The 8250-nt window shown below is 47.2% G+C and overlaps 1 pseudogene; it reads right to left on the bottom strand.

Moving 5' to 3' along the window:
- Window positions 1-603: 603 nt before the first annotated feature.
- On the bottom strand, window positions 604-2143 carry LOC109453133 (large ribosomal subunit protein eL6 pseudogene; annotated as a pseudogene).
- Between the last annotated feature and the right edge of the window lie 6107 nt (window positions 2144-8250).

Raw genomic sequence — 8250 nt, forward strand, 5'->3', positions numbered from 1 at the left:
CTGTCTCTACGAAGTGCCTATTCTGGATGTTTCCTATAAGAGGAATCATATAATATAGGGCCTTTTGTGTCTGGCTTCCTTCACTCAGCATAAAGTTTACAGGGTTCACTCATGTTGTAGTCTCTGTCAGGGCTTCATTCCTTTTTATGGCTGAATAACATTCCATTGTGTGGGCGGTCCATGTAGTGCTCATTCACTCACCAGTGGATGGACAATTGGCTATGGCCACTTTCTGATTAGTATGAATAACACTGCTGTGAGCACTCATATACATTTTTGTGTGGATGCAACTCTTTTGGATAGACACCTGGGAGTGAAATCATTGGGTCCAATGAGAGCTTTCTGTTTACTTTTTTTTTTAACTTTTTTTTTTTTTCAATTGGGGAATACTGGGGAACAGTGTGTCTTTCCAGGACCCATCAGCTCCAAGTCAAGTCGTTGTTTTCAATCTAGTTGTGGGCAGCACAGCTCACTGGCCCATGTGGGAATCGAACCAGATGTTCGGAGTTATGAGCACTGCGCTCTAACCACTGAGAAAACCGGCCGCCCTAGTTTATTTTTTTTTAACAGATCAGGCATTTAATTAGGTTCATCATAATAAATTTAGAGCACCAGTTTGGGAGGATAAACCCCATTTGTGAGAGCAAACGCAGAGCGGAGGGAGTGCTGGAGCTGAGGAACTGCGTTGATTTTTGGCAGAATTTGCGGTCCACAGCTTTCTGATCAATTGTGCACGGCTATTAACCGTATATTTCTCTTTCTCTGTGTCGAAGATCTCCCCCTCCTGGTGTCTGGGCTTATGCAGCTTCTTCTTCTTGAAGTAAGTAAGCCTCAGTGAGATGTTTTGGGATTTTCACACCACTGATATCAATTTTGGTGGAGGTGGCGATGACAAATTTCTAGTGTGTTCTACGCAGAGGAACTCGATTGAGGGACAGAGTTCCAGTCACAAGTAGCAAGCCACTGCTCAGCTGCTTCAGGAAAATCACCCTCTTGTCTCTATGGCGCCCAGTGAGGATGGTCAGAATGGTTCCGGAAGTGATGCTGGCCGCAGGTTTTCTCACCTGCTGACTGAGGGGTTTCTTGCTGTGGCTCAGCAGCTTTCGAGGCACATCTTCAGCAGGATCGTATCTAGGCATTTTTCGACGTTTAGCCACTCGGGGGCCACCATTCTGGTCGCCACCAACTGGTTTTGTGACAATAGCAAGAACCTCCTTCTTTTTCTTTTCGGTCCTGGATTTAGCTGCTGAATACTTCCTCTCACACGAGGCCTTTTGGGACTACATAGCTGATCAGGAATATCTGCCGATTCCTCTGACCTGCGCAGGGTTCCGGCTGCCGTGGGGCTTCCCCTTCTTGGGCGTTTGGGCCTTGAGGTTCACCTTCTGTACCTGCCACCAGCCTCAGCCTGCTTGGGTTCAGGTTTCTCCTCCTTCGTGTCTGGCTTCTCAGCTTTTTCACCCGCCAGCCGTCTTGTAAGACGGGCAAGAGAACTTTCTGTTTACGTTTTGAGGACCCTACGGCCACTCCTTCAACCCCCACCTGCCCTTCAGCTCTCAGTGTTCTCGTGATTGCACATAATCCAGGTTTCACATTCCACGTGGCTTTGTGGAATGATCTGGATGAAGGTCTCTGAGCCACATGCGAGCAGGGGTGGGTCTTGATCACCCTGCACCCAGGCCTGGCACGTGAAGACACTCCAAGTGCCTGTTAATGTGTGAATAGGGTACAGGTGACAGCTGACAGATGAGCAGAGATGTCACCAGGGAGCCCAAAATCCAGGAGCAGGGACCACTTGGCAGGGGCAGCGAACGCTTGGCCGGGCATGGGAGGCTGAAGTGCCAGGGGTTTGCGCTCCAGGAGCAGCCTCGTCAGTAACTGACAGAAGTGAGGCTCTCTGCGATATCCTACACTGTCCTGAGATTGCCGGTGGGGTGTGGCCCTAGCATGGCGTAGGATTAATGTCTCCTCCTGTGGGGTCCCTTTTGCGTTGCCCCTCACTCTCCCATCCAGAATTTCCTGGGTCACCTCCAGATAGACGGAGCCTCTCGAATCCTAGCTCAGGGTCTGCTGTCTGGGAACCCAGACCAAGACAGCACGGCACGTCCTCTGGTCCAGGTGAGGCTTAGCTTTGTCAGTAGGAAGAAGGAATCATCATTTAGGGATTCATCATCATAATAGGGATTGACAAGAATCAAGAGGCTGCTTTCCCGGGCCGCTGCACCAGGCACAGTCAAGTTCTAGTTCTCTGCGCTGCAGGACGCTCCACTACCTCCCCTAAATGCATAGGTCAGACCTGGCCCGGGAGGGGTGCAAGTGAAGCACCCATTCTCCGGGTCCTGTTGTGCAGGCTCAAACCTGAGGGAGAGCGCCCCCTGTCCTGGGGACCCTGATCCTGACTGTAGATAAGGCTCTTGTGTACCCATATGTGTACATGTGTGTAAGTGTGAATGGGTTCATGTGTGTATGTGCTCGAATGTATATCTGTGTGCTAGTATATGGATATTGTACATGTTTATGTATATACACACATGTATATGTAAGTGAATATGTATATGCACATGTGTATTTCTATGTTTGTGTGTAAGTGTATATGCACACATGTGTGTATGCATTGTGTATTTGTGTGCATGTGTATATGCCTATGTGTATGTGTATGTTGATAGGTGTTACATGTATAAGTGTGCATGTGTGTATATGTATGTATGTGTGCATGAGTGTATTGTGTATGTATGTGTGTGGATGTGTGTGCACACCTAACAGCAGCTACTGAGCATGTATCATGAGCCCAACATCATCCGAAGAGCTTTACATTTATTAACCTATTTAATCCACACAACAACCCTGTAAGGTAAATCCTACCATTATCCCCATTTTGCAGATGAGGGAACTGAGGCTCAGAAAGGAAAGTGGTTTTCCTAAAACCACACAGTTAGTAGAAATGGGACCAGGGTGCAAAGCCAGACAGCCTGACGGCAGAGTCCATACTCTGAACCCCTAAGGCACATATTTGAAGACGTAAATAAACTACGTCTTCATAAATTACGTCTGCTATGTCAAATAGCAGAGTGATGCTCTCGCCTGCCATCTTTCCTTTTGTTCTGGCTCCTTTGCAGCCTAGGAAACAGGAAACCCTAGCGTGTATCTGGTGCATATGCTCACTTTACATTAGGAGGAAGAACTCCAGGGAGATGAGCGACTACCTCAAACTCATAGGGCCTAAAGTGACAGGTGTGGGTCCAGACCTGCCTAGGTCCTGGGGGGCCAGTGGGGAGGTGGGACTCCACATGCTCTCAGACTGCAGAACCATCTCCAACCCAGTCTGCACCAATGGTTGTCCTTTCTCTGACAGCCGCCAGGACCAGCTGGGTCTCTCTGAAGTGAGTCTCTGCCCGAGGCATGCTGGGCTATAGCCACTCCCCAAGAACCTCCCACCTGACCATTCATTCTCTCAGTGGGTTCTTTCCTCTTTGCTCCTTACTGCAAGCTTTAGTGGGAAAGTAAAAGGCCAGGAGAGACCAAAAGGCAGGGGTTGGTGCCTCCAGCGCATATATTTAGGCCAAGCATTGGAGCAAGGCAGCTTCCCTCCTGGCTTCGGGCCTCGCCCGCCTGCCCGGGGTCGGATCATGAAACCGGAGGAGGACGTCGCCTGCGGTGACAGCTGCCCACACTCCCCCCGTTTGGCCGACAGACAGGCTGGCCTTGGCCAGAAATGATATGTTTTGAAGCTTTTCCTGAACCAGAAGCCCCAGGACAGCGCCATTTGGGTGGCTGTTGTTTGAATTCTTGAAATCAACTTGCTCTCTTTTTCCTTTTTGATTTTTTAAAAAATGTGTTTCATTATGTAATACATATTCATTGTAGAAAAATGAGAAAATACACATAAGCATAAAGGAGAGTTTATAACCTTCCAATTCCACTACACAGAGAGGAAATGAACCAACTTGATCCACAGGGATGACCCTGGCAAGCTAGAAGCCAGACCCTGTAAGGCATCGTCATTAGTATTGAGAGTTCAAACAGGCAAAACTAACCTTTAGTATTAGAAGCCAGGATGGCGGCCACCCTGGGGAGTGCGGTGTGGGGGGGAATTCTACTTCTTGGACTATCCCCAGTGTTTGCACTGGGCTGTGCATTTATGATTTGTGCACTTTTCCATGTGTATGTTCCATAACATATTTACTAAGTAAAAAACTTGCCCCTTTCTATTCCCAAGGGATCGTCAATATTAACATTTTGGTGTGTTTTCTTATAGACATTTTTCCATCATATTTGCATGTTTTTTTCATGGAAAGATAAAATCCTCCTTCCCCTCCTGTGTTTTCACTGGGATGCAATGAATGCAGAAGTCAGACTGCGGGGCTGGGGGTGAGGTCCCACCTGAACTATTCAACCACGTAGCCCAACTCCCAGGTTCTTGGGGTGAGAGCAGTAGTGAACTCTTATTCTTCATTTGCTCTTTTCCCTTCCTCTAATGCAAACATCTTTCCAAGTCAAGAAATCACACTTGTGCTTTAACATAAGGGAGCCCCAAATACAGGGACACACCCATTGAATCCTCCACATTGTTTTTGGTCCAACTTGACTTATAGAAATGCTTTGAATGCAAATGGGAATGCATATAAACTTTAACTTATTAATTATATTAGAAATGCACTTCTAGAGTCACAAATGAGATCCCATAGAATGTGTGGTGGAGACAGGCGAGTCATCCATCAAACCATTTTTCTCTTCCTCCTGGGGATACGGGCTGCCTGCATTTCCTAGCTGCTCTAGCAGGTAGCACCGTCATGGGACAGAGATTGTCCAGTAGAATGTGGGCAATTATATCTTGCACTGCTTCAGGGCCTGGCCTTCGAAATGTCCCCCTTCCAGCCTTCCCAAGTTCACACCCACCTGCTGGCTGGACACTGGATCCAACCCAGGGTGCCGAGCCCCAGGGCATGGTGGGTCCACCACATGGAAGGGGTCTGGACCCCTAAAGCCACCCACCCAACATCCAACTAGAACTGACGTGAGAATGAATCAACCCATGGTGTTATTTTACATGAATGTCTCAATTCTTTGGGGAGCTGGTTGATGTGCCCTAATTTAATACATCGATTTAGAAGTAATGTTTTTCCCGCCTCACGTTTCATAGGTCAATTTTATTCAAACTCATCACATGCATTGTCAACATCCATGTCTTTATCTTCAAGAACCACTTCCTGAGTCTTCACACGCAGTTTTCCAAAGCACATCATCTTGTTTCCGTTTATGAATTCTATGAGATTGTCATCCATTCGTGACACGGTTGACAATTACTTCACCAAGACACACGTCTCTCCAGATACAAAAGATCGGTACCGTTTTTTCCCCCATTTGACTTGTAGGTTTAGATCCTTGGTCTTCCCAACCTAAGCACGTACAGCATTCCTTTGCAAAGAGATCTTTAAACAGCTTCTTCACATCTACACTGGCAAGCTCGTCTCGCGGGAAGATTGGCTAGATCTAGGTTCATTTTTTGCGTCCTTTGTTATTGCTTCCCTCCAGTTATCCCTGCACGTGTCTGTGCCTAGCCTTGTTTGAGGTCCTTTCCGAACAAGGTGTCTTCCGCAAACAAATGTAGTTGTTCAAAATAAAATAATTAAAAGACTGACCTGTAAAGACACAACTATTAGGTGACTTTATTTTTAAACTGATCTCTTTTCTTTTCATGATTATTTACTTTTTATATTGGAGCTTTTCTAACATACAAAAGGAGGGTGAAGTGTATACACCCTCATGGGATAGCATGTACACCGCCCCCCCAAGGCAGCTTCCACAGTGATGGATATATGGCCCCATTTTGTACTGTTTCCACTATACCCTCTGTTGTAAGGGATGCATTTTGAGGGGTGGGGAGGAACCTTGCCTTATATTCAAGGCCATGTAGTATATTTAGTCAGCATCATTTTTGAAAACCATTTGCTATAGAAAATGGCAAACATGTCAAAGAGGACAGAGTACAATGGACCCCATGTGCCCATGACCCACCTCAACATGGGACCCATTTTATTTCAGCCACACCCCCAGCTCCACCTGCCCCCAGATTGTTTGGAAGCAAAGGCCAGACAAGTGAGTCATTCTTTCATCCAGTCAATGTCATTGTTCACGGTTTTGAGGCATATGAATGGGACAGTCACCCAGGATTCAGATCCCGATGCCTCTCCTACTGTCTGTGTGATGTCGGGCAGGTGTCTTCCCATCGCTGAGCCTCTCCCTCCAGAGGAAGAAAGTAGCAGTGCCTTCCTCACAGCATTTTTGAGGACTCGATGTAAAAAATGTCTGTGAAGTGTTGAGCACAATAAATTCTGATTAGGATTCTTTTTTTATCAACAATCTCTTTTTAAATATTTTAAAAGCTGGTGGGGGATGGGGGGGGTAAGCTGGAGGACAGAAATGTTCCATTTCAGTCTGTGCATCGCTGTGGAGGGGTGTTAGCTCCTTGGTCAGCGGAAGAGGCCATGAGACCCCCCATATGGAGGAGCTGGTGAGGGGTGGGTGCCCACTCTGCTGGATGACACGTGAGAGCCCAATGGCTTCCACTGAAGGATTGAACTACGTCTCCAGCCATTCCACCAGGGGGGCACTGTTGGCATCTTGGGGGCAAGATCGTTCTTTATGGTGCTCAGGAATTACAGAATGTTTAACTTCCCTTGCCTCCTGCCTCCTAAATGCCAACAGTGCCACCACGTCTCTGGGTCAGCCACAAAACCCAGACAAAGACCGTGGATGAGTTGCTTTTTGTGCACCTTCTGGCCCCCCAGAAACATCTGTGGGGGGTTGTGACTGAGGAGAGAGTTAGGATGCTGTGATCACAAGGGTGAGGGCCAAAGTGGTCCCTCCTTTGTTCACCAGTGTCCCTGTGTCTTCATTTGTACCCACAGTCTGGGGTCACCCACACCAAAGCTTTCTGTGCTTGTCTCCATCTCACTGTTACAGGCTGACCGTGGCCCTCAAAAGTCAGATGTTGGAATCCTAACCCCCAGGACCTCAGAGTGTGACCGTATTTGGAGACAGGGCCTTTACAGAAGTGATCAAGTTAAAATGAGGTCACACGCGTGGGCCCGAATGCAACATGACTGGTATCCTTATAAGAAGAGGCGACTGGGACACAGGGATGTGCACAGAGAGACCATGTGAGGACACATGAAGAAGGTGGTCGTCTGCAAGCCAAGCCTGGAACAGCCCTCAGAAGAAACCAGCTCTGCTGACACCAGGACTGTGGGAGAATCCACTTCTGTTGTTTTAACTGTCCTGTCAGGAAACAAATACACTCACCTGGCCAGGCCTGACTCCCACTAGCTAAAAGCCGGTGCAGCTCTGAGAGGCTCACCTAAGGAATAAATGCCTCTGTGTTAGAGTCGAGGCTGCATGGGGTTGGGTGGCACTCAGCTCAGACCTCGACACCTGGTCCCGGTCAGATGACCACCATGGACAGATACCATCTGTCCCCGCACACAAATAAATCAGGCCCATTCTGGTGACAGCGTGATTCAATCTGGGGGAAGGGATTTCTGTCTTCAGCCCAACCAAACTGGGTGATGGTATTGGAGTAAATTGAGATATGAGTTGAGATTTCATGTTATGGAATCGAAGCAACAGAAAACAACCCATCAAGAGGGCTTTCTTCCTCTTGTTAAAAATTTAAATTAAATAGTTCATGCAGGGAATCCATTTAACTTGGGAAGCATATCCTTAAAATGCAGACGCAGGACTTAATGATTTTTACTTTCACCTTGACAATCTAATACTGCCTACCTTTCAGAAAGGAATTCTGTCAGGGAATCCTTTTCAGAGCCAGTTCAAGAAGAAACCGTTAACTAATTTAGGTTTAGGGGAAAAGAAGATCTTTCTTTCTTTCTTTCTTTCTTTCTTTCTTTCTTTCTTTCTTTCTTTCTTTCTCTCTCTCTCTCTCTCTCTCTCTCTCCTTCCTTCCTTCCTTCCTTCCTTCCTTCCTTCCTTCCTTCCTTCCTTTCTTTCTTTTTCCTTCCTTCCTTCCTTCCTTCCTTCCTTCCTTCCTTCCTTCCTTCCTTCCTTCCATCTCTCTCTCCCTCCCTCCCCACCTTCTTCCTTTCCTTCCTTCCTTTCTCCTCTCAAACATGTATCTCAGGGTTTGGCCCACTTTTTCTGTGAAGGGCCAGGTAATAAATCATTTTGGTTTTGCACATATACTGTCTCTGCTGCAACTACTGGGCTCTGAGGTTGTAGAACCAAAGTAGCCAGAAG

Source organism: Rhinolophus sinicus, chromosome 8, assembly GCF_057876585.1.
Source record: "Rhinolophus sinicus isolate RSI-liver-muscle chromosome 8, RSI-T2T, whole genome shotgun sequence".
Taxonomy (NCBI): Eukaryota; Metazoa; Chordata; class Mammalia; order Chiroptera; family Rhinolophidae; genus Rhinolophus; species Rhinolophus sinicus.